The sequence below is a fragment of the Prionailurus viverrinus genome, chromosome B3 (assembly GCF_022837055.1).
Source record: "Prionailurus viverrinus isolate Anna chromosome B3, UM_Priviv_1.0, whole genome shotgun sequence".
Lineage (NCBI taxonomy): Eukaryota > Metazoa > Chordata > Mammalia > Carnivora > Felidae > Prionailurus > Prionailurus viverrinus.
In genome coordinates, this window is record NC_062566.1 from 128,271,947 (window position 1) to 128,287,869 (window position 15,923).

Here is a 15,923-nt window from a genome sequence, read left to right on the forward strand (position 1 = left end):
CTCTCTGGCTGAGTAACAGTGGAGGTACCTGTTTGTCTATCCATCTTAAGCAGGTCTATTGCTAACCAGTAGCTCCCCATATCTCAGTTACTCAATGTGGACGTTATTTCTCACTCACATATACTTCCAGTGTGGAGCAGGTAGGGGCGTTCTACTCCACGCAGTCACCCAAGGAACCAGGTTCCTTCCATTTTGTGGCTTCCTCCACCTCTGCGATCTCAGAGTCCTCTCCATTCAGCAAGGAGATAGGGAAAGGGAACAAGGATTGGTCGGGGAAGGTTTATATGGGTTGTACCTGAAAGCGGTGGTCATCATTTTGGCTCACATACCTTTGATCACACTAACTTCAAGGGAGGGTGGGGAATGCAGTGTAGCTTTCCAGAAACAAGTTTAGACGTGGATGTTAATGGCTTTAGCAGTTCCTGCCAACACCCTTTTAGGGGTAGCATCCCTCTGTTCCAAGTGGGAGCTCCTTTTAGTGGTCCATTCAAGTTTCAGAAGAAACCCTGGCTCCTCTCACTGATTCTAGAATAGCCATACAACTGAAGCTCCCTGAATATTTTTCTGGATAATTCCACTGGAGTCAGAAGCAAAGGTGTGGGCAGAGGACAAACCGCCTAATGTTAGAAGGAAGACCACTGAGAATTTTGATAATTTGGCATCTTATTCCTTCTTCCTATTTTCTTCCAAACACAGGAGAGAAACAGTCATTTATTCCTTCCTCTTTGCTCTCTTATGCCTGGAAGTCTTGCCTTCAAAACTTTAGGAGGGTCTATGTTCACCCCAAGATAAAAATAAAAACAAAAATAAAAAACCCTAGAGAAATCACAGCAACTTAGTGGGAGGAGAATAAAATGTTCTCAGCTATCTCTTGCTCCTGAAGACATGAAAGGAATATAAATAAATGTAGACAGTACAATTTACTTTGCTGAAGCACAAAAATTATAGGGTTTCAATCTGCAGAAAGAGAATGAAGTTTTTTGACACTAGGTAAGTACATCATGTGCAGTTGACTACTGATTGTCCCAGGAATGAAACTCCCTAGAGAGAAGGCTTGAAATCCAGAGAGAGAGGGGAGGGGTAAGATGGCCATTCATCCTGGTATGCCTAACACAGCTGCAGATTATGCCTGTTCTGCCATTGTAATCACTTAGAAGCCCTTTGCTCTCAAGTGACCCAGCTGGATAATAAATCATATGGCCACATGTGGGCATCTAAATACAGAGTAAATCTGCTTACACCTAACACCACCATGGTAAAACTACGCTTATAAACAACATAAGGAAAATGGGTAAGTAAATCATGGTTTATCACTAAAGAGAAAGCTATTAAATCATGACTATGCAACATTTGCAAACTTTGGACCCACAGTATTGTCATGGCCTCCTAACTGATTTCCTTGCCTCCTGTCTTGTCCCTTCTAATGCGCTCAGTTGTATACTGCACAACTCCAAAAGGAACTATCCTGTACACCAGGATGGAAATGATGCCTACACTAGAGTTGTGTACTATACAACATGATCAACTGTACAGGGCAGTCCTGAATGTGTTTCCTACCTGTAGCCTCAATGCTAGTTCTTAAAATGAATACACTACATAGGAAGTTTTTTTTTTTTTTTATTAAAACCATTCAATAACTACCCTTTGACGTTGGAAACAAGTCCAAAGCCCTTATTTTGGCTAACAGGGAAGCTCATGATGATCTCTGGCCACTGTCAAACTCCCTAGCCTCTTCTTTTTTTTTTTTTTTTTTTAAATTTTTTTTTTCAACGTTTTTTATTTTATTTTTGGGACAGAGAGAGACAGAGCATGAACGGGGGAGGGGCAGAGAGAGAGGGAGACACAGAATCGGAAACAGGCTCCAGGCTCCGAGCCATCAGCCCAGAGCCCGACGCGGGGCTCGAACTCACAGACGGCAAGATCGTGACCTGGCTGAAGTCGGACGCCTAACCGACTGCGCCACCCAGGCGCCCCTCCCTAGCCTCTTCTCTTACCCTTCCTCATCATGGAGTCTGTGAGGCTTAATCTTACATGTCAATTTGACTGGGCCAGTGAGAGTGCCCATGTAGTTAGTCAAACAGTATTCTGGGTGATTCTGTGAGGCATTTTTTTTGAATCAGATTAACATTTAGATCAGTGGACTGCATAAAGCAGATTGCCCCCCATAATGTGGGTGGATCTCATCCAATCAGTTGAAAGCTTGAATAAAACAAAAGGCTGATACTCCCCAGGGTAGGAGGAGATTGTCTTCCTGCCTGATGACCTCTGAACTGGGACACTGGCTCTTCCTGGTTCTACAGCAGTCTCAGCCTTTGAACTCCAACTGGGTCATTGGTATTGCAGATTTTGGACTTAATGGTCTCCATAATCACATAAGCCAATTCCTGACAATAAATTTCTTCCTTTTTTCCTTACTTCCAGGCTTGCAGGAATAGAACCCTGTTCTTATGACCGTATTTAACCTTTGTTAGCTCCTTAAGGGCCCAACTTCAGATAGAGTAACACTGGGGAGTAGGACTTCCACGTGTGAATTTGGGGCAGGGAGGACAATTCAATCCCTAAGAGATTCTAAATTCTCACATGCTGAATTACTCTCATACCGTGTTTTCCAAACACCGTGCACTTGCTCAACTTAGGTCTTGCCCATGAGAAACACTTCCTTGTACAGAGACCACAGCTCCCCATCCCTCCCAAATCCCTGCCATATACTTCTATTCACTTATCATATCGCATTGTCTTCATTGTCTGTCATTGCCTATGTTGTACTCCATTGAACTCCTGCCGTCTAACACTCAGCCTGGTGCCATAACACATACACAGTAAATAATTCTTAAATTTAAGCTGAAAAAGTAGAATAAAAATAGTGTGCATACTATGATTATAACTATGTAAAAACACTTGAGCAAAGGAAAAATGCTGAGAAGGATTTGCACCAAAACAACAATGGTGGTTGTGTTTGTGTGGTAGAATTATTGGTAGCTATACTTGTCTTTTCCCTGTTTCCCAAGTTTTCTGTAATGTGATTATATTGTTTTACAACTTTAAAAAGCATAGTTTAAAAGTACACACAGCATGACATTTAAAATCTCAGCCTGAAGCTGGCTTGTTTCAGGATGTATTCCAAAAGAGCTGATTTCCTGGTTACAAAGGATTCTGAAAGATGCCCTGGAGTTGCCCCTAACAGGATTTGACATATATGTTGTTAATTGGGGGGTGTGACCTCCCTGGATAATGGTTCATTACTGCTCTGTGGGGTTTCAATAATGAGCACAACAGTCACCTTGGCAGGTGGGAATTCTCCAGATGGAGAACCTGCCCTGGGGATATTCATCACTTAGATGTCCTATTGCTGGAATACTGGAAGACCAGGGAGGTCTGGATTTTTTTTTTTTTTTTTTATTGAGGTTAAGCTACCTGGCATTATTGCCTAGTTCTTAGATATACCCAAAGGGAGAGAAAGCCAAATACCAGGGGATATTTATAGCCCAGTATAATGGCTTCTCTGGATCTAAACAATCTTACACCCACTGGTGTTCAGTAGCTGAGCAGCCATACTGTTTCTGTGCCGTTGGGGGAGGGGTCAGTTCTGAGATGAAAGTTACAGTTACTGAAGGTAACTGGATGATGTGGTGGGTTAGTAATGGTGAGATAAGAGGATGAAGGATAAGTTCTGTGTATGCCAAGCACAGTGCAGTATCTTTTAATAGACCTCTTTGTAGCCTCCCCAATAGCCATCCTCTCCTTCCTGGCCCCACACCACCTGCCATTGAAAGGCTGAAAATGCCAGAAACCTGATTCCTCAGGCTCCCCTGTAGCTAGAACATGTGACTGACATTTTGGCCAATGAGGCCCAAGGAGAAGACTGCTGGGGACTTCTAGGAAGATTTTCTTACCCAGTAAAACGTGACAGAGAGTGCTTCTTTCATTAAACCTTGTCATGTCTACATGCAACGACTCGAACTGTAGCAGCCATCTTGTGAGCATGAGGAAGCAAACATAAGTCCAAAGTCAAAAGACCCCAAAGATGTCAGAACAGAACTATGGAAAGAACCTGAGCACTTGATGATATTGTTGAGTTGATGAAACAATTCTGGAAAGGCCTTACCCCTGAAATTTTAGCCATGTTAAATAAATCCTTTTTACTTGAATATTCTGTAACTTGTAGCATCCTACACTCCTTTAGTCTTCATAAGAACCCTAGGATGATTTGTTCTTGTCCTCATTTTGCAGGCGGTATAAAGCTCTCATTCTCAGGTACTTCAGACCCCACCTTGTGCTTGAGCTGCTCCCCTGCCCTCCTCCTCCCATAAAGTGTGCATTCTTTGCTGGCCTGCACCAGAACTTCCTCTACAAGTCTGGAATGCAGTTTACTTCTCCCTGGCCTGAGCCTACCTTCTGGACCTGGCCCTGGCCTAACCAGCATCCATGGGTAGCCTCTGGTCAGCACACTTCTCTGCACACCCAATGACTCTGGGCTTTGTCCACCACCATCTCAACATTCTTGGCTCATGGCCGAATCAAGCTGCTTCCCTTTGCCTTGGTGATCCAAAGAGATCACTCCTTATAAACATGATCTGTCTCATGAATCATAGAATCACCTGATTTCCTAACCCCTGCTTGGCAAGACTTCATGATATTAAACCTCATTAATCCTTGTTACATCCCCAGAGAGGGGTGGTTATTTATAACCTTACACAGGTACAAACTCAGACACATGGGCCCCACAGGTATTTTGCTGCTTGGATGGAAACATTGCTATTGTAAGAACCAGCCTCCAGGTCTGTAAAAACAGGCAGGCATCCCAGGCTTCACTGATTACCTCTTAGGAAGCTGGATAGGGGAGATTTCACAATATTAGGAAAATCACTGGGGTCAAAACTAGAAGGAATGTTAAGGGTCATTTACATTAATTCCCTATAGACTACTTGAGGCCAACAACTTCTGTTTTATGCATATCCATAGGCCCTGGGCTTAACACTTAAAAAATATCTGGAGCATGAGCCGTCCCAGGGAAGTCACGTACACTGTCCAAGCACCACAGCAAATGACAGTGGACTCCTGGCCTCAAGGTCAGGACCCTGCATGGGATGCTGGTTTCCATCTCTGATAAAATCAGTGCTTTGTTGGACAGGAAGGATGAAAACCTTCAAGAGGCAGTTGATTCCAAAGATGACTCTAATCCACAGGCAGCCCTAACCACTAGATCTCCTGGCAAGAGGGCTTTTAGGGTGTAAACCTGACAGAAAGAGATTGGTAACTAGAAGTCTTTATTCATTCAAAAAGCATTGACCTAAATTGTTTATCACTGTGAGGTGAGATTTGCAAAGACCTTGTTAAAATTTTTGTCCAGGGACCTATGAGAGATAAAAGGGTTCAGAGGTATCATCTGTTCCTATGGTCATCCAAGGATGGAGTGTTTTCAGTGGATCTTTAGCATTGCTGATCCAGGTAGGAGGCAATGAGGGAGGGCCCTTCAAGAAGCCAAATCCATTATCACCCAGTTTTGACTCCAAAACATACCCCAAACCTGACCACTTCTATTGTCCCCAACCTAATCCAAGCCACCACCACCTCTCACCTGGACGACTTCATGAGCCTCCTCAGAGCTCTACCTTCTCCCTTTCTTCTCTCCATTCTTGCCCCGCCCAGCTTCCCATCTCCCTTCAATGGAATTCAAAACCACTTCCCACAGCCTATGTGTCCAAACATGAACTGGCTCCAGCTACATTCTGTCACCTCCTCTCCTGTCACCTCTCCCTTGCTCTCTGTCTTCCAGCTACACTGTCTTTGTTTACAACTATTGAAACCTACTGGTTTTCCTCTGCTTGGAAATCTCTTCCTCCAGATTTCCCTGACTCCACCCTGTCATTCAGGTGTCAACACAAACACCACCACCACCCCTTGACCCACATTGTTAGAACTTAATATGGTCAGAGCTTATCTAGTTTGACTTGGTTATATCATTTTTGTACTAGAAGGTCTATGGCATGAAGGTCCTTATCTGACCAAGTTTATCCCTGCCTCCCACACTTAGAACAGTATCACCTTATCTTAAGTGTTTAACAAATAGCTATTGAATGAGGGAATTCTCTGGGGTTCAGTTATATCCCAGGTCAAAATGTGATCTCCAAATTTCATGCAGTAAAACTCGTACAAAACCTATAACATTAATAAAGACAATGATATAATATGTACAGCAGAGACTCATTAAACATTCTGCCTGCCTCTAATATTTCCCAGGCCTTTAAGGCACTCATTAGGCGGATTCTGAATGAGACTTGTTAGAAATCACACGTGTCGCTTCTGAGTGGGTTTCTACTATCTCTTCTCCTACTGCTGCATGTTCCTCTTACTTTTTTAAATGTTTGTTTACTTTTGAGAGAGAGATAGAGTCAAGCGGGGGAGGGGCAGAGACACGGAGACACAATCTGAAGCAGGCTCCAGTCTCTGAGCTGTCTGCACAGAGCCTGATGCTGGCTCGTATCCACCAACCGTGAGATCATGACCTGAGCCAAAGTCGGACACCTAACCGACTGAGCCACCCAGGTGCCCCTGCATGTTCCTCGTAGTGTAGCTATCAAGTGGTGGGTCCCTGAGTGTCTCTGTAACACAGCCCTCTTCCTCTCCCCTCCACTGACCCTTGGTGGGGGCTTGGCTTGAATGAGAAGTGAAGTTCATTGAGTAAATCCACGGGGCTTCAGCAGCTAACAGCATGAGCTCAGACTGCCCACCAAGGACCTGTGCATATATTATCTCATTTACTCTTCACAATATCTTATAAGGTAGATCTGATTATTACTGACATTTTATAGACATAGAGGAAACTAAGAGACAGAGAACTGGAACCACTTGCCCAAAGTCACACAGTTGGAAAATGGTAGAGCTGTGATTTGAATCCAAGCAGTCTGACCCTAAAGCCCAGGCTTTTAATCACTGAACTGTGTGTTTAAGGAACATTCTATCTTAGGGAGTCAAGTTTTTCAACAGTAAAGGTAAAACAAAATCCTTTTCCATTAAGAAGTCTCTCCCTAATGGTCATAAGAATAGATCTTTGAGATGAAACCAATTTAAGGAGATGTTATTCCTGACATGCTTCTCTTTGTCTTGTAATAAGCACTAATTGAATGATGTTGCCAGCAGGTCTGCTTTATGGAGCCAGTCTGCTATTACACCAACTAATTTTAAAATGTATGGATCTTACTGCTTCAGACCTGAGGCCATATTGATTCTGGAATATGCACCACTAATTGCTGAGAGCCTGATGCTGGGAAGAAAATAAAAGAAAAAAGCTCTCCTGTCAATATTTGTTACTAACCTTGACAAATAAACATTTTAAGTGATGGTGACTTTTTCCTCTTTTAAGGCTTTAATTACTGGCTTGCACACACTGCAATCATTTTGTTCTTGTTTGTGTTTAACAGTCTGTAATCCATTTTAATTATATTCTTTGCTTATCAAGATTAGAGTCCTGAACAAGGATAGAACAGAATTTAACTTCTGCCTCTCCCCTTCCCCCCTTCCTTGTCCAGTGCCTGGGAAATCTTTGGGGATTTGACAACATCTTAAAGATAAAACTTATTCTTTAAGCTTAAAGCCAACAAACGAAACCATTAAAAGGAAGTTTCTCTCTACCTTTTCCAATCTGTCAGTCCTTTGACTAAAGGCATCAGACAAATCTCCTTCCTCTATTAATTTAGAATGTGAAACTTGTCAAACATTTTGAGAAGGGATGTGCAGTGGGGAAGGAAGGAGACATCTAGGGTGAGAACATTTTTTTTTTTCTTGACCTGGATGGTGAGTACAGCGGTGTTTGCTTTGTAATAATTCGTTGATCTCATGCATTTATATTCTGTGCACTTTTCCATATATGTGTCACATTTTTATGAAACATTATTTAAAACACTGAACATAGCTGGGTTTTCAGGGTTGTTTTAAGCTTTTGTTAAGGGCAACCACTTACAGACAGTTGCCATACACTGAATGCTTATGTCCCTCCAACATTCAGATGTTGAGTCCTAGTCCTCATTATGATGGTAGTTGGAGGTGAGGCCCTTTGGGAGGTGATTAAGCCACAAAGGTAGAGCCTTCATTTATCGGATTAGTGCCCTAATAAAAGAGACCCCAGAGAGCTCCCCCGTCCCCTCTCCCAGGGAGAGGTGAGAGAGGGAGACACAGAATCAGAAGCAGGCTCCAGGCATTGAGCTGTCAGCACAGAGCCTGACGCGGGGCTCAAACTCATGAACCATGAGATCATGAGCTGAGCCAAGGTCTGATGCTTAACTGACTGAGCCACCCAGGGAGACTTATTTCCTTAAAAAAAAAAAAAAATTAGCAGTAAAACTGTCTGTCTCACTTTTTGAACCATGAGCTTGAAATCTGTCTCCTGCTCTAGGGAGATTAGGAACATGAATCATTTACCTTCGGCAAAGTACAAAGAAAAAAATATATCACAGCCACCAACTAAATATTAAATTACCCATACCATGTTAAATACTTTAAATGGCACCATAATGTTTGTTTAGCTGAGTCGGCCAGAGCCACTTCTCCTTCCCCAGATTCCTGCAGCTGCCGAAAGCCCATGTCAGCCAACCAAAGCCTCCTGTCTGATTGTGAAGGTTGGTGAGGAGGTGCTCTCTTTGCTGTTTGAAGAGACAGGTTATGCTGGTTGTTGAAAGGAGGGTGGATTGGGGCACCTGGGTGGCTTGGTCAGTTAAGCGTCCGACTTCGGCTCAGGTCATGATCTCGTGGTCCGTGGGTTCGAGCCCCACGTCGGGCTCTGTGCTGACAGCTCAGAGCCTGGAGCCTGTTTCAGATTCTGTGTCTCCCTCTCTCTGTGACCCTCCCCCGTTCATGCTCTGTCTCTGTCTCAAAAATAAATAAATGTTAAAAAAAAATTAAAAAAAAAAAAAAGAAAGGAGGGTGGAGGGGCTGGGATTCCTTTCCTTTCTCCTGGGTAAGCCCAGCATGGGTAGTGCTAAGGTGAAGCACGTGAGGGGGTAATGGTATAAAAGTCAAGGACCCTGCACTTGCCCAGTCCTGAGAGTGAGCAATGCCTCTGTAATTTATGTGCCATACAGCTGCCCATCCTCACTTCTGTCCTGCAGCCCAGCCAGAAGTTTGCTGCAGACCCACTAACAGAACTCCCAGGTTCCCAAGAAGCAGAGCCTCTGAAGCCAGGTCCAGAGTGAGGACAATGGAGACCCACGGCTGTGTTACTGAGGTCCTCAGAGCCACAGAACCTGGACTGGAACCCAGGTCCTCTTTCCTAGTCCTGTGACGTGGGGGCATTCATTCTACTTCTTCTCTGTTTCCTCATCTGTAAAACATGAGGGCTATTAGAATGCTTTTCTTGTGATGAGCAGTAAAGGGGTTATGGGTATAAAAACCCTTCAGAAATTGCGAAGCACTATATAAAAGTTGGCTATTACTATTAATTTTACATTAATATAAATAATGAATTGCAGTTTCTGATTAAGTGGTGGGAAAAATTCCTACATGTGATTATTTCCCAGATTTCTTCTCCTCTATTTGCCTATTAAGCCCTGAATTTGCTTTCTATCTTCCTCAAAAGGAAATATTATTTCATGTTATGAGAGAGACCATGCTAATTTCATATTAAGGAGATGGAAAGAGGTGCTGGGGAATAAAGAGAGAGAGAGAGAGAGAGAGAGAGAGAGAGAGAGAGAGAGAGAAACCACATGGGTGTACTGGGGGAACAGAGAGAGAGAAATTTATTAAATATTGTGATAGATTTTGATGGAGCTTTGATGTTCTCTAAGAAATGCACATGTAGGATTTTAGTTACATTCTTGTTTGTTGGATTATGAATGTAACACTGTTCTTAGCCTGGACCACATGGGTCTGTCTCCAAACATATAGGGAAAATGAACATAATAGCCAAGAGTGGTTAGTAAATTCTGTCTCCCAGCTCAGGATGTTCAAGGTCAAATCTATAACAAAATGAGATGAATTACCCAGAACCAAGTGACAGGCACTGGGAGTTTTGCAGAGTGGGATGGTGGAACCAATGACTATGCGTGGCTGAGGAGAAATCTCCAATCGCTACCTCCATCCAAGACCTTCCACTGTCCATGAGAACTCTCAAGGTCACGTTTAAACAAAATCAGTTTGCACTTTTTGCATAGTCAATTTTGTGGCAATGACGGAAAATTCTGAAGGGGAAAAGAAAATCACAATCCTGACCAGTTTTCATTCTTGATCTGTGATTCAGCTCAAGAGGATATTTTTAACCTCTTCTTGTCACTATGAGCAAAAATTGGAAAGATTTTCTCACAGCTGGACTGAGGACTAAGGTCTGGATGTTTTCAGACCAAAGGAGTATGTTTGGGGAAAAGAAAGAAATGGCCAAATGTTTCCGCAGCCAATGATGACAGGCACTCTTCACCCTGCAGGGCTTCTGTCACTGCCCTCCATGTGTCAAGTAAGGACACAGCCCAGCCTCACTTGGGCATAAAGAGTGAGTTACAAAAGCCTGAGCTCCAGAAGGGGAAAGAAGTTATTCCCCAAGACTGAATTTTAATTGTGCTGTCTGAGCTGTTAGACATTAGATCATACTCCAAGAGGCAACAGTATTTTGATTAAGCATCTTTATCATTTTGGTAAATTCTTTAGTTCTTTGTCTTCAATGTTATATGCAGACCTCAGATTTACATCTGAATTTACATTCTTCCTCTAGAATTTGCCCTTCCTTCTGGGGTCTCCCTCCTGGTCAGTGGTACCTGGTAAAGTCCAGTGCTCCTACCTGTAAAATAGACCCCACATCCAGCTCTACCTTTCCACCCTCACATCCCTGGCTCAGGTCCCTGCCCATCTCACTAGGGCTCTCATGAGTCTCCTAAATGACTTCCATTTCAATTCCCAAGCCCATCTTCCTCCAGACACAGGAGCCACTGTGGAGAAGATCACTTCCTACCCACCCCCACCTCAAGTCCCACAGCTCCTGCTCCTGGTATGAGGGCTCTGCCTGCTCTGGTCCAACTTCTTCCTCTTGCCCCTGTCCTCCCTCTAACTGTACCCCATGTAGTGTCTCAAACATGGATTTGAATTCCCACCTTATTACCTTTGATCTTAGTTTTCCCATCATTCAGGGTGCTTTCCATGCCCCCACCCCATGTTATGGCCTTTATTTCCCTCCTTAGCAAATGCCAATCAAAATTCCAATGCCCAGCTCCAAAACTACCTGCTCCATAAACTCCTCTCATTTCAGCTAGAATGAATCTCCTCTTGTTGTAGGATTCCAAAAGCCCTCTATTAGTAGTTTTCATTAATTTACAATTGGTAATTTAAGTATGGAGAGAACTCTGGAGCTTATAGGGTCCTTCCAGATAACTCATCTTATTTGATTATAACACAGTGAGACATGTTTTACAAATAGGAAACTGGACAGGGCTGAGGGCTAGGAGCAGGTTGGTGGTAAAAATGTGCCAGAGACTGCTACTGATGCATTTTCCCCTCCTGTGATGATAGAATATCTTAGGTGGGAACAGGACCACTAAGCTAAAAATAAATTTCTCACACTTCTTGGCAGGCAAGTGCGCCCATATGTCTACATTTTACCCAATGGGATATAAACAGGAGTGATGAGCGTAATTTCCGAGTCCTTGAAGCAAGGACTTCCCTTCCCTCATTCCTCCCCTTTGCAGGCTGGAATGTAGACATAAGAAGAGCCAGAGCACTGTTCTGGGCAAGCCACATTTAAGGATGGCAGAGCAACAAGACAGAAGGAACCTGGGCCCCTGATGTTTGCAGGGCCACCTACCAGCCCCAGACTACTGCTTAGGACTTTAAGTGAGAGAAATAAATTATCGTGTTGTTTAATCCGTGACTAATGTAGCCCATTGTTATAGCAGCTAAAGTGAGTTTAGCCAGTATAAATAATTTGTCCAAACTTTTTGGGTAATTGATGGTAGAGTAAGATTCTAGAACCTGTGCTCTTTCTGGTAGAGGACACTGCATACATTTATCACAGGTCATTTTTGTCCTGGAGGCACACTTTTTCTTTCTCTTCACCCCCTCCATCTTTGCCTCATTGTAAGCACCTTGCTCACTTGTTACAAGAATATTTACTGAGCATCTACAATGTACTAGGCACTGTTTTAGGAGTTGAGGGTACTGTAGTGAAGAAGACAGATTATATCCCATTCTTGGGGAGCATACATTTTAGTGGAAGAAGACTACAAACAAACGAATAATATACAATATGGTCAGTGGTGCTAAGTGCTATAAAGACAAACTGGGATGGTGTGCTAGTGAGTAAGCCAGGGCAAGCAGTGGCTGCCTTATCCAGAATGATCACAGAAACCTCTCTAAGAAGGTCATATTCCAGCTGAAACCTGAATGAAAAGGCAACCATGTGAGAATCTCAGCAAAGACCATTCCAGGCAGAGAGAGCGAACAGTAAGAGCAAAGTTCCTGAGGCAGCAACAAAAGTGGTTTTCTGGAAGAGCTGTGAAAAGACAGGAACTTTTAGATACCCTCCCAGTGTTCTGCATGTATCAGATGTTCAATAAGTGTTACTGATGATGAAGTGAACACGTCGGACAGGACTCATCTCTCATGCTTGGCATCTAGACGTCTTTCCAGCTGTGCAGCACTCTAGAGCACAGTGAGGTCTGGACTTGCCCAGAATTTTCAGGGGCGTGACCACTGGGTGACCCTGTTTTTCTTACAATAGCTGCAATGGTGCGAGATAAAAGTTCCTTCTTTCATTTGGAAAATTTCCAACACATATCAACTCACATGGATCTGCTCTATCCTGTTCAGAGGGCTTTGAATTTTGCTTCAGCCTAAGTATCCTTATTTCTATAAATATGCTCTGTAACAAGCCATCCCAAAACTCAGTGGCTTTGTTTTCTTGCTTTACTGCTCTGCAGGTCAGCTGTGGCTCTGCTGGGCTTACCTAGGACAGTTGAGGCTTTGACTCGGGCTCATTTCAAATCTGCTACTTTACAGTCAAATCCACACAGACCCAGAGAGATGTGCTGCTGGTGAGACCACATAACTGGTTGGTGTGAGAACCTATGAAAGAACCAGTTCTCCTCACTTCCAAATGAGCCTTCCGACTAAGAACACACTGACAAAACAAACATTGAGAAAAGGCGTCTCGTTAATTCCCACTGTCTTAGGTTGAGTGGCTAACCAGGACATGCTTCCTTACAGCAGGTAGCAGAGATACAACAACACAAGCACATTGAAGGCCTCTGCTCACATCAGGTCTATGTTAGTAGACATGATCAACATTCCATCAAACGAGTCACATGGCCAAGTCCAATGTCAATGGGGCAGTGGTGACACATCCCTCCTCCACAGTAGGAGGGGGAGGAGCGTGATGCTTGCTCCCCAGGAGTCCAGTCTGTGCCAGCATGTATACAATTTGGTTTTGCTCAGATTTGGAAGTTTAATCTTTAGCCAGAGATCTCAATCACATGCTTCTCCATGGAGACTTCCTCTCTACTCTCTGAAAGTAAAAAAAAAAAAAGAAGAAGAAGAAGCCTTTACTTGAGGAGCTGGTGGTTCTAAGAGGCAGATGGGGAGCAACCCTTTTCATCAGCTGCTGAGAGGACCTCAGAGCCACACCAAAAAAAGAACTTTCCAAACTGAACAATACAGACCATGCCACATTATGATAAATGAAATAAGTCAGAGAAAGACAAATACTGTACGATCTCATTTACACATAGAATCTAAAAAACCTGACCCCAAAACAGAGGGTCTGGTAGTGGTTGTCAAGAGGTGGCAGGTGGGAGAAATGGGGAAATCGGGCCAAAGTTCCAGTTGTAAGATTAGTAAATTCTAGAGATTATAGCTGATAATTCTGTATTATATAGTTAAAAGCTGCTAAGAGAATAGATCTTCAATGTTCTCACCACAAGATAAAATGGTAATTATGTGATGGGATGGGGATGCTGGCTAAGGTTATGTTGGTAATTATTCTACAATATAGAAGTGTACTAACTCAACACATAGCATACCTTAAACTGACAAAATATTATATCTCAATTATATCTCAATGGCTGGGGAAAAAAAGGCCATCCCTAAATGGGGCAATTTACAAATTGTGGTAATCAACACTGCCTGTTAGTGGCAGGGACTCGAGACTGTCTTAGTTAATATTTGCCATAGGATCTGCTCTGCATCTCTAAGAATCTGGAGATAAATGTGTTGTTACAGCAAAGTAAGTGAGTTAACTGTAATAAGGGCAAATCACAAGCTCTACAAGGCAGCTTCACTTTTTAATAGGGATGGGGAAGAATTCTCAGTAAATACCAGAAGGGGAATTGATGTGCTCCTGTCTCTTGGTATTTATTTTCTCAGTTTGCTCTTAATTTGAAACCTCATTTGGGGGTGAGGACACTTAGACTTTTCCAGGATTTCACACTAACTAGCTCTGTGATCTCACTGAATTCAGGTCTCCTTTCTGGACCTTAGTAGGCTTCCATAGCAGCTGTTCCCAGTCTGGGGTGCCCAAGTCCCAGGTAGGTCCCAGCAACAAAGGAATCTCTGCAAGTGCCACTAGAGGGGCTCTCACTCTCGGGTGATTGATCTGGAAGGATTTGCCAAAGGAGAAATTATTGGAGCTGGTTCAGGGAAAAAAAAAAAAGGAGAGTTCTCATTTAGAGAGAAAGACAAGGAAAAACAAAGGTCATGGTCTGAGCAACTATCATATGTTAGGCAATTCTAGAGGTTTGATATATGTGACCAGATGTTAGAACAATACTATTCCAGCATGAGTTTCAAGTGATGAGCCCATATGATGGATGTCAAGAGCCCAAAGGGATGGGAGAATGATACCTTCCATGTGCCAACTTGCTAACCTATCATGCTACTCTGTTTTCAGACCCCTCAACAGAATAGGAATTTAAATTAAAGTAAGGAAAAGGGCACCAGGGTGGCTTAGTTGGTTAAGTGTCTGACTCTTGGTTTCAGCTCAGGTCATGATCTCACAATTCATGAGTTCCAAACCCCCTGTTTGGGATTCTCAGTCTCCTTCTCTCTCTACCCGCCCCCCCCCCCCCACCCTTCTCTCTCTCTCTCAAAAATAAACAAACATTGGAGCACCTGGGTGGCTCAGTCGGTTGAGCGTCTGACTTCGGCTCAGGTCATGATCTCACAGCTTGTGAGTTCGAGCCCCGCGTCAGGCTCTGCGCTGACAGCTTGGAGCCTGGAGCCTGCTTCAGATTCTGCGTCTCCCTCTCTCTGTGCCCCTAGCCCACTCACATTCTGTCTCTGTCTCTCTCAAAAATAAATAAACATTAAAAAAATAATAAACAAACATTAAAAAAAAGGTAAGGAAAAAGGTGAGAGGATTTTTTAGCTGCCTCACCAAGTCTCCAGGGGGAGGGATACAGGTATCACCTTCTGATCCCAAGACAAGGGCTTTGAAATGTTGGAGCCCCAGAGGACTGGGGCCTGCCTTATGTCCAAGAAATCTTATGTGGCCCTGGGTGGAGGATGGTGTTCTCCCCTTTCAGGATGAATGCTGATGGAATGCCCTGGTGGGGGTGCAGGACATGGTTGCCATGTTGGATTGGTCATCTCCCAAGGAATGGTCAGAGCAGGGGAGAGAGAGTGCTTCTCCACAGAAGTAGCCATACTAGAGAGTTACCATGACAGCAGAGCACAAAAATTAAGGCCATCAGTAGATAACTTTGTCTCTAAAACTGCACTGTCTTCTAAAGACAGAGCTGCCAGTGCACAGCTATGGGCTAGGAGGGATCCCCCAGAACATAGATGTACCAGCCTGAGCCAAGGGGGCTGCAGGAGACGGGGCTCAGCAGGACCTCTCAGAAAAGACCAGAAAGGTACTGCCAATAAGAGCCAGCCTTGACCATCATCAAGCCCAGAGAGAATTGAGTCACCCAGAAGAGTGCATGCTGTCCTCTCCCATAGCTCTCCTCCCTCCC